At 43.0% G+C, this 15,329-nt stretch overlaps 1 long non-coding RNA gene across 1 annotated transcript in view; it reads right to left on the reverse strand.

The window, feature by feature from the left end:
- LOC118569357 overlaps positions 1-14,357 on the reverse strand; it is a 40,856-nt gene extending 26,499 nt beyond the window's left edge. Inside the window, exon 1 of the long non-coding RNA XR_004943070.1 lies at positions 14,168-14,357. This is a non-coding gene — a long non-coding RNA (uncharacterized LOC118569357). The remainder of the gene's footprint in view (positions 1-14,167) is intronic.
- Between the last annotated feature and the right edge of the window lie 972 nt (positions 14,358-15,329).

The following is a 15,329-nucleotide window of genomic DNA, read 5'->3' on the forward strand; positions in this document are numbered from 1 at the left end:
CAGACAACTTCCTGTTTAGTGTTTGAGTTGTTCCTGTTTCTGTTTGTTGTTGTTGTTGTTTATGTGTGATTATTGAGTGTTTCCTGGGTTCTCAGGTAAGTGCTTAATTACCTTATTAAGATACTTTACTTGTGTGTGTGTTCACATTGCTCCACAGCACAACTTTGCATGGATCCTGGAGGTTTTGTGACTGGGGAAATTAAGGTCCCCCCTCTCGGGATTCTTAGTCTTGCTTTTATTATAAAATGATTTAAGAATGGACTGAGGAGGGAGCTTGGGAACAACTGTCCTAGAGTTTGAAAGACTACTCAAAGGGCAGGCCAGCTGTGAATCCTTGCGGCTGAGGTGATGGAGAAGAGGGAGAGAGACAGCCACGCTTCTTGAGTTAGGGGGCGGAGGTTCATAAGCAAGCAGCCACATGGTAGAAGAGAAAGGGCGGGGTTCATCCTTTATCATGTTTAGGATATAGAAATATTTTAAATCAACCTGTGGCTTGTATGCATGCATTTGATGTTATCTTTCAAATAAGGAAAGTTGGAAATTTTAGGCAAACTGTCAGACAAAGCATACTTGGACTCCGTCAGCATGTGAAAGAGACAGAAAAAAATGCAAAAGGAATAGATGTCTTTTGAATTCAGCACTTGGAGAGCCAAACACACCTAACAGAGGCTGACAGTAACTCTGTAGTGACTGCATTGGGGTGGGCTTTGTAGGAAGGAAAGATAAAAAAAAAAAAAACCCATCTCATCAAAGGGATAGTTATTTCTCCCAGCTCTTCAGCGTGGCCCTACTTATGTGAATTCCCTTTCCCGAAGGCTGACCCCTTAGCTAGATGGTTGACTGGCCCAACTGCATTAACTCTTACGTTTTGTATAGTTTAGAATGTTAGGGCTCCATCAAGCCAGACAGATCCCATGCCGTTGACCAGAAGGGAATAACTTCCCCTTAAGGGACTCTCTAATGCCACTGTAAGTTGACGTGAGATATTCTTATTGGATCAGATTGGGGCATGTGCAATATAATTTTATTTCTGATTTTATTTTATTTTCAGTCAATGTCATTTGCTTGTCCCACTGGCTTGGTTTCTTTGAATATAACTTCAAAAATTATTTCTATCTAGTTTCATTATGTTATGAAATTAAAATAAATCCTTTGCCAGTCATAACATAATATAAAGTTAAATAATATCTTGGCACAGTTGTGGTCACTCAAGTAACATTAGAAACCAGATATAAGTTCCCTCATTTAACTCCATGTATGATTTACATGTTCTTAAATCACCAGTTAAGTACACAGGACCCTGTTGAGCTGAGCATACCTGGGACACAGGCCTGAGTATGGTCACATGGCTGATGCCAGGAGGCTGAAGTGAACAGGAACCTCACCTCTAACTTCTTTGTTCCTATTACTACTCAAGGGGAGCAAGTGTGTGATCACCTCAGACCACAGGATTATTGGGATTTGGGGAACCAACATTAGAGCCCGTGGTGTAAGCAGTGGTGGTTTAAATGCTTTTGGGGAAAGAGACAAGGAAAGAATGGGAGTGAGGTTTAACTTTCAAGCAGGTGATATAGCACCCATACAAGTAAAGATGTGGAGGAGGGCATGCCCAGAAGGTTGTGGACCTGGCTCGTGATATCCTCTTGGCTTCCATAATGAACATTAACTCAGGTCAGCTCTTGGCTTGTGTTCCCATCTGCCTTTACTTCCTGGCCATTATCCTTAACCTCTATGAGGACTCCCCCTCAGGTAGCCCCCTGACTGGACAGTATCTGTTCTTATCTCCCTCCTCTCAACTCTTTAAAGGAAGATACTTCCCATGACTCAATGGAATATGAACAAAGTCAGAGCCTCAGAGACCGTCCAACGATCCCTTATCCTTATATGGTAGGGTCTTCAAGTTCATTTTCTGGCTGGATGTCTTTCTGGTAGAGTCACTCATTACATAATAGTAAATAAATATCCCAGACTTTTTCTGTTAAGCCCACTAATAGTTACACATCTTTGAGCTTCTAGCTTAGACTTTGGCTGCTTTTCTACTCAGTATTCTTTAATATCATGTGGGTCCCCCATGCCATCCTTGAATGCTCTTTCCCTAAACTTCACATTCTTGCTCAAAGTTTAGGAAATCCACTCATCTTGGCTTGTTCATAATCTCCATGTCTTACTGTGCTCAAAATGTCCCTGCCTATTATTACTCCTACACCTTGTCACAACATCAGGAAGAATATAAATAGCCTGAGTTCAGAACCCAGCCTGGCGACACAGTAGTCAAATGACTTTAAAGATATCTCTTTAAAGGACGGTTATGAGACTACCTCATTGCCTGGAGTAGGAGACACTTCATGGAGAGAGTCATCTACAGCTTCTTCTCTCTGTACTCAGAGCATTTGGTGATACAACCTGTGCTATAGAGCTCACCTACGGAATCCCCCACCCATCCACTAAGACTAAAGAAATGACTACACATTTTCACACCTGGCAATGCTATTGTAGATTGAGTGACAGGCAGTTAGACTCTCAAAACCACATTGGGTGCATCTCCTGAGAGCTTCAAAGAACAAGGTGAAAAGCTTTTACTTCCCTTCTGAGAAAAAAAAGTGTGAAAATCACTTTTTCTTGTAAAGCGGTAATAAAAAACAATCATTGGTCACAACTGCTAATTCAGCGGCTCTCTAGAAGACATGCAACTGTAAATATTGATCCCTCAGCTCCTCAGCTTATCAACACTCCTCTGCATCACACACAGACACATACACACACAAACACACAGTGAGGGAACATACATGTGTATTGTGTATGTGCTCAAGCTTGGATTATTGATTTTTTTCTTTAATGTGGTATGAGTGTCATTTCTGATAAATACCAAACTTTCCATTCACTAGAGTGTCTTAGAGCCAGAGATTGTGTACAATGTTGTTACAAGACAGCATTTTTAATTAGTTCTTTAAGAATTTTGTACAGTGTGTTTTGATCATAATCACCTCTTCCCACTCTTCCCAGATCCATCCCCTCCCTACCCACCCAACTTTGTGTCCTCTTTTTTATTCACCAGTCAAGCCCATTTGTGCTGCCCAAACATTCTCGGATACACAGCCTTCTGCTGGATTGTGGCATGGGGCAATGCTCTTAAAGAAAAGACCCCCTGTCTCCCAGTAGCTATCACTACCAGGTAAAGGACTTTGTGCCCGCCTCCCCGCAAAAGAGTATTTTGGTTTGCAACTGGGTTATCTTTTTCTTTTTCTCATAGAGGAGCAGCTGTTGGGTCTGCACCATCAGGGGTCGCTTTCCTTTCAATTGTCCGAATGCTGGGTCCATGTATGGATCTGTGATTTCCTTACGCAGCTTCCTAATAAAAATATTTTTAAAGATACAATTTTAAAAAATGAATATATGGGTATGAATTGATTTTCTGAGACCTATTGCTTCTCAGCATGGAATAAAGTTTGCTTTCTTTCTTCCTTTCCTTTATTTTTTTTGTCCTGAGTTTGTATGGTTAGAATAGAATTTTAAATGTTAATATCCAGTCTTCTCATTGATAATCAACTGTAAACAAATACAGCTTGGTTTTCATCTAAATTCCTAATTCTTTTCCTTCATCTTTTGTGCATATTCCAGTTTTTGTTCTTCCATTGGTCACCATCTCTAATCTGTAGTTTCCTCCAGTTCTAGACTGATGTGTATGGACTATGTTGTTGGCTCTTGAGACTGTTTACACAGAATAATGTGAAGAGTTTAAGGAAACACCTGAGGCTGGGCTGGGTCCAGGGCAGCAAGTATGAGACTCTGGGCACAGACGATCTTCCAGGTTATTTCCATGGTTGACATTCTGTGTTCTGACAGCAACTGCCGGTGACGGATAGTACGTTGTCAAGGCATTGATCTCAAATGAAATGTTGAGGTTGGGGTGATGATTATGGGAACCAGTGTATTTATAGATATCACTAACCTAACCTTTGACCCAACAGTCTTATTTGTAGAATTTACCATTTATGATATCCTGTTGAGATAGGATTCTGTTGTGTAGCTCAGACTGGCCTCAAGTTTGGCCTCATCCTGTCTCACCCTCACAAGTTCTAGACTTAAATAAGTTCATCACCATACTCTGTATCCTAGCTATTTATTTTTTCAAAAATACTTATTTTTATTTTGTGTATACAAGTGTTTGCCTGTATGTATATGTGCCACATACATGCAATGCCCACAAAGGCCAGAAGAGGGCTAGGGATCCCCCAAGAGCTGGAATTACAGGCAGCTGTGAATGACCATGTAGGTGCTGGGAAGTGAACTTGGGTCTTCTGCAAGAGTAACAAGTTCTCTTAACTGCTGAACCATCTCTCCAGTCCCAATTATGTATAAAAGTATTCATGGAAAATGCATTGGCACTGAACACTTACAGACTATTTCTTGTCATTAATCTCCAATCACCACAGAAACAACTGTTTGCATATCATTTGAGTTCCTTAAATAGTGTAAGAATCTGGAGATGATTTGAAGTGTGTGGGATCATGTGCATAGGTTATAGGCATGTATTTATTAGGTTATGTTGTATAAGACCTGAGCATGGTGTAATTTGATAGCTTCTGGGAATCCTTGAATACATCTCTCATGGATATAGAGGCATAATTATAATATTGTGTCAAATATTTAGTTATGACAATGATGATGATCCCAGAAATATATGAATATGTAGGGAAGTGTGAATCAGGAAATATCTAAACAATGAGGGTACGATCATTGCAATGTCATACTATATACCATCATTAAATTTAAAGTGCTCAAGAAAAACATGCTACATCATGGGAATGCATGCAAAATGCTCCTGATGTACTATAGGAAAAATACGAAATAAAATAATTATTTTTTGGGGATAAAATCCATTATATATGAGCTCACATTTGTAGGGTTATAAAGCAAAATAATGACAATGTAACATTATTGGAGTAGGAAAATGAGAAGTCATTTTTATTTTTCCCTGACTTGCTTATCTTGTGTTGTGTTACATTGCTTTAAATATATATATTTAAATCATTCTCTAGTCTGGCTCCTTCTAGATTCATCTTCAGCCTGATTTGAGTATAGTCTCAAACAAATACAAAACTTCCATTAAAGCATGTTAGAGCCTGAAGGTTAAAATATTTTGTAGCTACTGAAAAGTATTTTAATTCACAGCTGGGCTATTTTTTTTTTTAAAGAAAACAATTACTTGATCTTCATTATCCTTATTCTTTAGACTTTCCTGTGAATCATTCGTTTTTCCATATTCCAAGTGATAGAACTTGGCTACGAATCCGTGTTTTGCAATCCTGAGTTTGAACAGTGGGCTGCACACTGCATCCTACTTTCAGGTCACCCAAAGCAAATGGAAGAAACAGATCTCAAATGTAAAGTGCAGGCCCAACTGAAGGAAATGTGTAACCAAGGTGTGGCACACGGGGTGGAGTAGGGGGGATGATTGCAGGCCTGGGAATGAACCTTCATGGTGGGGCACACACAATATGATTGAGACCCTGGATCCCATCTCCAGCACCATAAGAATAAACATGCAGGAAATATTCCAAACAATAGAGAGGTACAGAGCCTGGGACCCATAGGCACTGGCGAATGAGAAGGTTTTCCAACTTGAGAATAAGAGATTTCTTTAGGTAGAGCCAGTAGAAACATATGCACTGAGTTGTTAATGCACAAGGCATAGTTGATAAAAAAAATAAATTGGGTTTGGGTGATAAATCAAGGGAGCGATGTGTTTAGGGAGAAATTTGGAGAAGTCCCAGCCCTTACTCTGCCCTTGTGCGAAGCAGGGAAAGGTGCTTTCTCCTCTGACCAAACTCCCACTCGGCCTGGAGAATGGAGCTGACAATGATGGGGGGAGGGTTGGATATTCACTTCTGCTGTAGCAGCTGGGCACACCATACTCCACCCATACGTAACCTGAACGACCAAAGACACAAAATCACCGCGAAGGCAAACCATTTCCCTAAACTCGGCTCCGTGCCAATCATGTAACGAGTCTTAAGGAGCAAATCTGGGCATTTCTCTAGGGGTTGGGTGAGCCACTGATTGCTGATTTCCGAGAAAGAACCTAAACTGACTGCACTGAGGTGAGGATATACGTGGAGGCTCGTTAGGACGCTGCCGTTAGCGTCCTGGCGAGAGACGGCGAGGCAGCTAAACAAGATGAGGAAAGCAGGAGGCAGAGGATGCAGAGCCATTTGCAGCATGGATGAGTTTGCTGGTGGGAAAAGTTGAAGAGTGGAGGGGAGAAGGTCCGCCTGAAATGGGTCTACACCATCAACGTTTATTGGTGGTTGGAGTTGTGAGAATCTGTGAGAACCCTCAAGAACGAACCAGGCCCAGATCCTGGCAAAAGGCTTCTTCCATTTCCAGGAGGAACCGAGGAGGAAGCCCCAGGGAGCCACCAGCTAGATGAGAAGAAAACCGACCAGGGGGGACAGGGGAGGAGGTGATGGAAACAGGAGTGGAATGAGGCTCGGAGAACGGAGCATCAGGGAGGAAGTGGTCACCGTGACAAATGGTACCAGGGGAGAACCGAGAACAGAATGTCTTGTTAGCCAGTCTGTAGGAAACGCTCTGTTCTTTTGGGTGACTCTTTCAGTTCTTCCACCAATAATCTGACCAAAGGCTCCAAAGGGCAGCTGCGTGGTGCATAGTTCCTCTGCGAAAAGCCGAGTAAGGAAGTACAGAGCAGGTCACAGTGTCACACGATAGTGAAGGACAGATAGAGTTTTAGTTATGGTGGGCAGGGGACCGGCACTAGACCATGCATAGAGACCTCATGTGGGAAGCAGATAGACACTAATACAAGGATTCCTTTAACAGGTCAGACAGACCGCATTGCCATCTGGGAGACTTGAGGGGTCGAGTCTGTTACACAAGTGGAGGAGCTAAGTGTGAAAAGGGAGAGACATCTCTCTTTCAGTGGGGAGGGAGCAAAGATGGGTGAGGATCATGGGACATGCTGGCTAAGAGAGGATGATGAAAAGGCCAGTAATGTCCTTTTTCTCAGCTAGGAATGGAGGCCAGGGACTCTTAGCAAGGGGCTTGAGTTTTCACATCTGGGCTGAACAGAACATCTGAAAAGATTCTTGATAATGGAAACGAAGATGATGATAGGTAGAAGGGTTTTTTCCCCCCTGTGGCACATCAACGCCCCCTCCCCCAATACAGCTGGATAACCTGTGTCTCTAGGTTCTGTTTGGAGAGGATCCAGAGTTATTTTTTGTGCCACTCCATTAACACCACCTCTGCATGACAGGATAAAGCGCTTGCTCAGAGCTCTGCTCAGCAACTGCTCAATAAATACATTCCATAATTGTGCTGACTAGCGAAATTAAGTCTATCCAGTATTCGTTTAGCAGATGGTAGAGAAAATGAGACCAGAGAAAGGCAAGACATAGGCAAAAAGGGAACACTACCCCGATCCACTGATAAATGCAAAGCACTTTGGATAATGATGTTGATTACCTTGCCCTGCTAGCCTCAAAAGACGAAGGCGAGAAATATCTCAATCTCCATTCTATCCATGTTGTCTATTTTCTTTTTCTTTAAGCTGTCTGCCTATTGTGCACAACACCATTTGCATAGACTATTGCTGTTACTGGGGATAGGGTTTGCATGACCAGACATTTGGACTTGGATGGATTGTGGGCAGAGGACCTCCCATCAGTATGGTGCAGCCATAGTTTCCCATGGTGGTGCTGGTGGGTTGACTAGCTTTCAGCAGGGGCTGTCACTTTCTTCTTGACTCTCCTTTATGCTAAGAAGACTTTTCTGTTTTAGTTTTTTATTCACTTTTAATTTCTACCCTCTAATTCCCTATCTATCTTCCTAGACTTTGTCATTATGCCTTCACTCTACCTCCAACGCTCTTCTGGTCTTTGAAGAACAATGACCCCACCTTGTCCAGGATCTGTGCTTTGATGGGAACATCTGTCTTCAGAATCTCTGGCTCACCAATGTAGCTGATGTTTTCCTGAGCTCAGCTGACATGAGAACCCACACATCTCCTTCCCTGGCAAGGGGCAATCTGAGCCTTGCTCTGGTTTGCTAGATTTGGCTATATGTTTCCAAGATCTTTTTCGGGATGTCATTTACCCAGTGAGGTTCCTATAAGCAGTTGTAGGATCCTGTTACTTCCTGTCTGGATAAGGGGAGGCTACTGTTCTCCCCAGCTTTCCCTCTGAACCCACAAGTCCACCTTACAGCTCTGTCTAAGTGTCTGAACTCCCCCCAAGGCCTCCCGCTTTCCTGCTCACCCCAGAGGCACAATTTTTCCATCTGTTTTTCTGAAGAGCAAAACGTATACATAAGCATGGCACCTACAAGCGACAAGGTCAAGTATGGAGAAGTACACCATCACTCCCTGTTTGTGGTTGGAGAGGCTTGGTTGCAAGTTTCATGAGGCTGGTGACTTTCCTTCTAGGTAGCAGAAGTGCATTTCTTGTGCCATGTCACTTTCTCTGTGAGGCTCATGCTCGCCCCAGGGCAGCAGGATGGAGAGAAATGATTCACAATGACTAATGGAGTGTGTTTTTGTGGCACCACTGCTTATGAGAACTTGGGTAGTGTGGTGACGAGAAGGAGTGGGGCCATGGAAACCTTGGGAGCTAAGGAAGCCATGTTGCCAACGGCTGCCATGCTGCCCCAGTAGAAGCAAAACTTTGAAAAGTCATCCAGTGCCTGTTTTGAGGGCAGCCTTGAAACAATCATCCCTCCCTATAAATGTATGTGAATGTAGAGGACAGTCAACACTGTCTTCTCTGTTGCAACTAAGGCTTTGGAGGGGTGGCGACTGGGGAGAGGCCAGAATATAACCTGAGTTCCCATCTGCTGACATAGAAGCTCTATCTGCTTGTCTTCTTGGGTTGCTAGAAGGACTCATCACAGACTGTGTGAGTTATCTAACAGAATTGCTCAATCCTGGCCCTGGAGGATGGATGCTCAAGATCAAAGAGCTGACAAGGTCGGCTCCTCCTGAGGATTTTGAGGGACAGGCTGTTTCTGGCCCCTCATCTTTGTTTCGAAGTGTTTGCCTTCTCCTGAGTCAACATGTGGCCTCCATTGTGTGTACACATTCCTAGAGTCTCCTTCTCTCACAAGATCCCCAGGGGCTCTGGAACCTGGATAGTACTAAGTTCCCTGGAATATACTATGCTTTTTTCATATACATATCCTTTCTGAAAAATATTTTTTCTTGAATAAGTGTACATGTGTCTGTGTGAGTTGGTGCGTGACACATGCATGCAGATCCCTTGGAGACCAGAATGAGACATTGGATACCCTGGAACTGGAGTTACAGGAGTTTCTAAAATGCCATGTGGGTGCTAGGGACTGAATCCACTTCTTCCATGAACAGCCAGTGCTTTTAACCACTGAGCCATGCCTTTAGCCCCTCATATAAATACATTCTTGTGACTAACCAAATTTCCAAATTAGGTACAATAAGAGACTAAGAACAATTTACCATAGATCAGCACTAACTCAGCGTTTGCTTTCTTCCTTGAACGTTTTCACATTTCTCTTCAAAGAAGCACTTTCCGTCTCTTGTAGGTGTATGCAAATTGCTAGGCCACTACTCTTGCTCCTTGGCATCATTGACAAGTAACACAGGGATTGTTTGATGTGTGATCTCCCTGTTCCTTTAGTGCATTCCTAAGGTAATGAACTTATAAAACTATTCCGTTACAGTTTTGATGGTTTTGCCCATGATACCCTGGTCCCCATTTCTTTGGGCATGTAGCAGTATACCATTGCAGGAGTGTGTCATCCCACAGAATTGCTCACTGCAAGGCCAGGAAGTGGGATGGGGGTAATCTAGATGTCCTATTTGTGGCTGAACACTCCACAGAAACTTGTCCTCTGCACTCTGACTGGTTGTGTGTTTCTGCATTAACCACTGTCCACTGTCCAAAGAAACTGTTTCTGATGAGGTTTGAGAGCTGCACTAACCTATGGGTGTCGGGGCAGGGGCGGGGGAGAGAAATTTAGAGGGCAATTTGATATTATGTTTCTTTAGCTAAGTAATAGTAGGTTCATACCCGGGACCTGGGAGCTTCTTGACTATGGGTCTCAGACAGTGTTAGATACTTGCTATTTTGAATTATTCTCCCACTTCCCTGAACACTAGTTTAGGTGGGTTTCACGCCAACCATCTCACAAGCTCTGGATCCCCAAAGTTTACCATTTCCATGTTGATAAAGTCAAAGGTTCTTCCAAGTCTGCTTGAATTTCTGCCATTTCCTGCTGTGGTTGGCGATCCCTTCTCCTTTATGCTGTTCCTTACTTTGTTTCTAGACTCTGTACATTACTGGGTTTCTTCCCATCTCAATGGTCTGTCTCTGTTTACGTTGTTGTTTTCCATCTGAGAGCCCTGGGACCATTTCTGTCACTTTCTTATCCTGGTGATCTCATGTAGTTACATGACTTAAAGAATCAATATCATAATATCTCCTAAAGTTAGAGTTTGGCCCTCCCCACTGACCTCTTGATAGTCAAATCAACATGATCGTTTTAGTACATAAGATTTGAGGTCATACTACTTGGGTATGTAAAGGTACCCATTCACCAGAAACAAAAATTAATACAATTCTTCTGTGAACCAGCAAGGGCTTCCCTACTGTACCCATCCCAGATGCGGATGCAGCCCTTTTCTCTCCCCAGCTCCTGGACTAAGGTCTGAACTCAATCACACATGTTCTAGTTGGAAACTCAGATAATGACTGTACAGGTTTCACACCTGTAGACTCAAGCCACCACATGTTAAAATCAAGTTAGGAGACACATCTCTGGGCAAGTTGGTGATGATATTTGTCCAGAGAGGAGTAATTCCTGAATAAAATTCTCCCCTGCATGTGTGCTATTTTCCAGTGGGAGACCCAGATCTAAAGGGACCCCAGGAAACAGCGGTGTCGCCGCAGCCTGCCTTCTCAACTTTCTGAGTGCATACTGGTCTCATTGCTGTCTCCACCCTCTAATGACTCCAGACTCCAGCTTCTTCTACTTTTGACTTGGATGGAATAACAGCAGCAGTCCAGGAGGCTCTGGGTCTTCAGTGCTGGATTGGGGGTACTGAGGCATCCAGCTTTGTGAACCGAGAAGCTCTGGAGTTCCCATCTTCCTTAGTACACAAATGGCCATGTTTGAACTACCCAGTCCTTATTGTGGAATTCAATCTAATAAACCCCCCTTTAATGCACACACACACACACACACACACACACACACACACACACACACACACACACACACCCTACTAGTTCATTTCTTCTAGAGAGCTCTGTCTAATACTGACTTTGATATCAGTAGTATTTCTAGAGAAACAGAATTTTAAGGATATTTTTTTTCCCTAGTGGGCTTGTAGTATCTGGAGCTGGCTCTCTTATTTACACCTACAGTCCATGTAGATTTTCCTGATACTATGGAGACAACTGGTAAGCCATGGTGTGAACTGTTGAAAGCATTTCACAAGATGAATGCATTCATTACTCCATATAACACTTCTTGAACATTTCTAGAAAACTATGGAATATAATACTTCTGGATGGTTGCTTCTAGCATCTTTGTGTAAAGTGATAAAGGAAAAGAAGGAATTCAGAGATGCAATTTTCCAGGTGAAAATACACAGAGACTCCTTAAAATCTCCAAGTGTCCTCTGGGAAAGAATCTTTTCTCCTGCCAGCCTCATCATCATATGCTTGGCTGACTTAACAATGTAATTTAAAACTCAGCCTTAGGGCTTGTCTGCAGTTAAAGTGAGTTCACTGGTTGGGAGAACAGGATCCTGTATCTTGGGATGGACATGTTATAGGGGCACACTGATGATGATGAGGATGAGGATGATGATGATGAACTGTGTACTGGTACAGTGGTACCCATCTGTAATCTTATCACTTGGGAAGCAGAGGCAAGTGTCTATTTGTAAGTTCAAGACTGGTCTGATCTACATAGTGAGGCTCAGGTCAGTCAGAGACCCTGTCTCAAATGAATGAATGAATGAATCAATCAATCAATCTCAGGAAAATTGGAGTGAGTGAGGATCAGTCATATAAAATCCACTCTTGTGGCCGGGCGTTGGTGGTGCACGCCTTTAATCCCAGCACTCGGGAGGCAGAGGCAGGCAGATCTCCATGAGTTTGAGGCCAGCCTGGTCTACAGAGTGAGCTCCAGGAAAGGCGCAAAGCTACACAGAGAAACCCTGTCTCAAAAAAGAAAAAAGAAAAAAGAAAAAAGAGAGAGAGAGAGAGAGAGAGAGAGAGAGAGAGAGAGAGAGAGAGAAGAAAAAAGAATGAGTTTTGAGGACAGCACTAGCTGAAATTGCTTTTCTGTGAGAATTACAGAGAGCATCAGAGCTACTCAATTGGGTGACTTAACCAATGGGTCTAGATTCACAAGTGACAAGGAGCAAAGGGCAGCTGTTAGTCACTATAGGAAGGGTGTGATGGCTAATTTTGACAACTTGACACAAACTGGAGACACCTGAAAAGAGGAAACCTTGATTGAGGAATGCTCTCCATCATAGTGGCCTGTGGTCAAGAAAATGGGAGCCTTTCTTGACTAATGATTGATGTGAGAGGACCCTGCTTCCTGTGGGCAGAACCACCCTGTGCAGGTGATGTGGGGTATAAGAAAGTCAGTTGAGCCAGGTGATGATGATATATGCCTTTAATCCCAGCACTGGAGAGGCAGAGGCAGGTGGATCTTTGTGAGTTCAAGGCCAGCCTGAGCTACAGAGTGAGTATCAGGACATTCAGGGCTGTTACACAGAGAAACCCTGTCTTGGAAGAAAAGAAAAGAAGAAGTCAATTGAACTGTGTAGAGCAAGCCAATAAGCATCATTCATCCATGACCTTTGTTTCAGTTTTTGCCTCCAGGCTCCTGCCTTGAGTTCCTGCTCTGGCTTCCTTCCATGATGGACTGTAAGCTATAAGCCAAATAAAACCATTTCTCCTCCAGGTCAGTCATTGGTTTTGGTCAGCATTTTTACCACATCAATGGAAAACAGCCACAGTCAAAGGACGAACATGCTTACTGTAACAGACAGCAGAGACAAAGCACTAACCATGAGAGTCTGTAGATCACCAGAGCTGGCTCATCATTCGTGATGTTCCCAGAAGTGAAGCCGAGAGCAGGAACTCTAAATTCCCACTCAGAAAGTCCCAGAGCAATGCAGAGCAGGCTGCCGGAAACCACAACGGCAGAGAACCACAACGTTTCTTTCCAGATACGGACTGGAACCGATGGAGAGACAATACAGAGAAGGCTGGGAACCATTTAGATGGTCCCAGCTCTGCTTCTTTATTATTTGGTTTCTGCTCATCTTACCCAGAGGACAGGCAAGAGGGAAATAAGCAACTTTAGGCAATTTAGAAATACAGGGAATTATTGGGGAGGCAATAAATAGGATTGAAGACTAGACTAGACCTGCCTGGTCACTCAACATTTATTTACCAGTGTTTAATGAAAGATATGGTTTTACATTTTCCTCTTTCCCTTTTCCTTTTCCTCTATTTTTTTCTCATCTCTTCTTCCCCCTCTCCCTGTTTGTCTCCCTCCATCCCTCCACATCTCTTCTGTTGTGAGTTCAAGGCCAGCCTCCTTCTCTTCCAGAATTTCATAGGACACATGAAGTAGCTTTGGAACCAACCTCTCTCTGTGCTTGGAGGATGGGATAGGAGAGAAACAAGAAGAGGTTAGAGAGGCTTGGATTCTTGGATTCTAAGGTAGTTTCCAAGGCTTTCTAGTTTCTTTTCATCCAAAATGTTTAGCATGCCCAAGTATACTTTAGGTACTGTTTTCTGATGCCCGCTTATCATCAACATTAAAGCGCATTGGTGAAACGTGCCATTCCATTCCCCCTGTTTCTATAAAGGCTCTTGATATTCAGTGGTAAATTTTAAAATGGGCACAGGAAGAAACCTGTACTCTTGTCTTCCATCCGGATAAATTCTCAAGCTACTTTCAATCAATATATTTCAAGTATCGGCCATTAATAAATCTCTGAAACCAACTCTATTTGTTAAATGTGAACTAATGTCAGCAAATGTAAAATGGGGACAGTTCAGCTTTCCATGACCTAGTTGCTTTCTGCTCTGGAGACAGAGTTCTGCTGTCCCGTTACTGGTGTTCTCAATCTGACAAGTAGGCTTACCGGTCTCAAGGTGCGATACACAGATGAGAGGTCGTTGTTTACCAGGGTTGGTTCAGCAATCTGACATCGGTGTAAGGCTGCTGCAGAAAGTGCTTGGAATAAAGCTGAAAGTATAGTAATGTGCTGTAAAAAGGAGCTCTCCTCAGTGGAACCGGATGGTCCTGCTGTAAAAAGGAGCTCTCCTCAGTGGAACCGGATGGTCCTGCTGTAAAAAGGAACCCTCCTCAGTGGAACTGGAAGGTCCTGCAAGATCAAATAGCGTGGTGCTTTGAATGCGAAATATTTCCCCTAGGCTCACATATTTGATATTTGGTCCCAGTTGATCGTGCTATTCTGGGAACTGAAACTGTAGTTTTGAGAATTTATGGCTTCTCTTACCTCTTAAGACCGTTTATTCCATAGGAGAGCGTAGACTGTGCTATAGTTTGAGTTCATCTCCAGAAAAGCTCTCATTAGACAATTTCTCTCTGTCATGGTACTGAGGGGGTGGTGCCTTTAAGAGAGGTGGTAGATTTTTTTTGAAAGGATCAATGTTTTCTCAAGGGAGTTCTAACTCTTGTGGGACAAGATTCTTGCTGTCAGCACAGGCTGTTATAAGGGAGATTGGCACCTCCCTTGAATCCCTCTGCTGTAGACACTTAACAGTATTGTGCATATTCTTGGACCTCTAAAAATTGAGTTAAATAAACATCCATAAATTGCTTGGCATCAGGTATTGGGATGAAGACTTACTGAAAACATCTCAGGATGAACAGTTTTCCTGTTGCATCAAAAAGGGTAGTTCCTCTTGGTGGCACTTTTCATGATGGACCAAACATTTTGCACACATTTTCTCATGTATCACTATGATAATCTTGCAAAGCCAAAATGGTGAGGTCCATTTTACAGATTCGGAAACAGAGGTTTAGAGAGCTGAATAACTGAAAGAAACAGCTGAAATAACAGCTGAATGGCTGTAAACAGAGAGGAAACTTCTGGTAAACCCTGATGAGATCCTAGCACAGGTCACCTGGCTGACAGGCTTGTTAGCTCCTACCAAGGGTTCAAGTTCCTTTAGACTTTCCTGTTCTTTGACATTTCCTGTTCTAATCTGCAGGAGATTCCCTTCTTGCAGGTTAACTCAGAGATAGGTCAGAGAACTGAAGATGATGTAATAGAATTT

The sequence above is a fragment of the Onychomys torridus genome, chromosome 18 (assembly GCF_903995425.1).
Source record: "Onychomys torridus chromosome 18, mOncTor1.1, whole genome shotgun sequence".
Lineage (NCBI taxonomy): Eukaryota > Metazoa > Chordata > Mammalia > Rodentia > Cricetidae > Onychomys > Onychomys torridus.